A 2,555-nucleotide genomic window follows, 5' to 3' on the forward strand; every position below is an offset into this window, starting at 1 on the left:
ATGAAGAATGTTTATACAGAGTACATTTGAGTGTAAGACATTTAACAGTTCAGATTTCTCTTCAAGATGTTGATTTTGTATATACACCCAGAGGTGGGATTGCTGGATCATTTGATAGTTCTCTTTTTAATTTCTTGAGGCATCCTCATACGTTTTACATAGTAGCCTTACAATGTACATTCCCACCAACCATGTACAAGGTTTCCCTTTCCTCTACATCCTCATCAATGTTCACATTTGTCTTTTTAATAACAGCCATTGTTGCAGGTGTGAGCTATATCTCCTTGTGGTTTTAATTTGCATTCCCCTGATGATTAGTCATGTTGAGTGTTTCTTCATATATCTGTTAGCTATTTGTATGTATTATTTTGAGAAATGTCTATTCAGGTCCTTTGCTTATTTTTAAATCCAGATATATGTTTTCTTGCTATTTTCTTATATATTTTGGATATTAACCCCTTACCAGATGTATGTTTTATAATTCTTCCTTTGGTTCTGTAGGTTGTATCATTGCTATGTTGATTGTCTCCTTTGTGATGTGGAAGCTTTTTAGTTTGAAGCAATCTCATGTATCTATTGAGGAGAAATTTCATGACATGTTTCCCAAGTCTTCAACTTTTGAAGTGGGGGTGTGATGGAAAGTGCAGGGAATTTATATTTAGGAAAACCTCAATTGTTGTTGCATGACTTTATCACCAAACACTAGCCTCCAAGAATTCATGGTTCAGTAAGAAAGCAGAAAGTAAGCAGCTATCACTATAAAATGTGCTAGGTGCTGGAATGAAAGTATGCACTGGTTTAACAGTGCTCACGGGGCAATTTATACGTTGTGAAGATCAAGGAAGGCTTCTGGGAAGAGGTAATGTCTCAGTTGATTCACTGGATCTCCTGAACCTCATTTTTTGCATTCTGTAAAATGGAAATAAAAGCTTTATTGCACAGGCTCATTATGCATATTTAATAAGTTAACCTAACACATTTTGGGTACTCAACAGGTACTAAACAACCTTCCCTTTTCCTTTTGGTTAAAAAATTCTAAAAACCATCAATAAAAAGGAATACAGAGAACATAACATAGAGAGAAGTTTCTCCAAGTATAATGAGGTATGAAGCAATAATAACTAATGTACCTTAACCTTCCACTCTAAATATAAAACAAAATCTCCCCAGGTGCTGCTTTCTCCATTTAGTCTTCACTTAATTGTACACTATTTCAGAGCAAGAATCATCTCTTCTATGTTCTGTGCAGTGCCTTGCCCTGTATCCAATATGCAGTTGGATGGGACTAAGTACATTTTATTTAAATTAAATTGACACACATGCACAGTCTTTATTTTGCAAGTCATGTATAATCATTAGTCCAATCAAGAACCCTGTGTGGAGGTTACATTCCTCTCATTTAATTATCCTGGGTTTATAATCCATGGTCGAGGAAATCCGGAGATTGAAGCCCTCTTGTTGGCCTAATCAGTAGCTAATGAAGATTTAAACGAAATCTTCCTGACTTCTTTTCCCTTAACAGAGATGCCACACCATTTTTCCAGTTGATGACTAATTTATTAAGAAAAATCATTTAAAGGACTTAACAATTCCTAGTTTGCCCTGACAGACACATATTACACATATTTCAGAAGTAGACCTTAGATTGCTTTATGTAATAACAACAGATTATTTTAAAATTTGCATACTGAAAAACAAGAATAGATTTTAAAGTTGCAAAAAAAAAAACCTTTAATAAGATAAAGTCTGTTTCTGTTGTTTAAAATTAAGTGATTTATTTGTTATTTTTAAGCTTTTGAAGTAGCTGAAGATTTTAGGTAGTTGGGGATTTTTGGTATTGTCTGATGTTTTTGTTTGTTATTTTTAGTTTTTACGTGTGACCATAGTTGTAAAAGATTCCATTGGGGATAAAAGAAACACATTTTTTTTATATTTTTAATCAAAATTTGCCAATTTGTTATAAAGCAAACACACCTTGGATGAGCTGGAGCACACAGTACACTTGCAATGCATTGAGTACAACGATCACTGAACATTAGAGCTGATAGAGACCCCCAGACTCCCCAGAGGTCACCAGGGTTACCTTGGGATATATATATCCTGCCAATACAGAGTTCTACAAAGACTTGATTGGTTCAGAAACTTTAGTTTTGGAGGTTCCACATCAAAGAACTCCAGATTTCTAACTTCTCATGAAAAGAAGCTGGATCTGGCAGCACAATGTTCCACAATCACTCTTATCTGCAGCTGAGTGAAAGTTACTTTCTTCAGAAGGGGTATGTGATAGGAACTCAAACACTGTCTTCTTTCCCTCCTTTACTTTTCCTTGCTGCCCTGATGGCAATTGGAATTTGGAATGCCAGCCCTATCCTGACACCCACATGTTGTAGAAGAGGAGATTTATCCAGGGTAAACAGAGCAAATTAGTTCTGTGGCCCTAATAACGCTGCATAATAAACAACCCCAAAGCTCAGCAGCATAAAACAATAAGCATTTGTTTTGCTCACGTGTCCAGGGATCAGCTGGGCTCTAGTAATGTAGGCTGGGTTTGGCTG

This window comes from Martes martes, assembly GCF_963455335.1.
Source record: "Martes martes genome assembly, chromosome: 3".
Taxonomy (NCBI): domain Eukaryota; kingdom Metazoa; phylum Chordata; class Mammalia; order Carnivora; family Mustelidae; genus Martes; species Martes martes.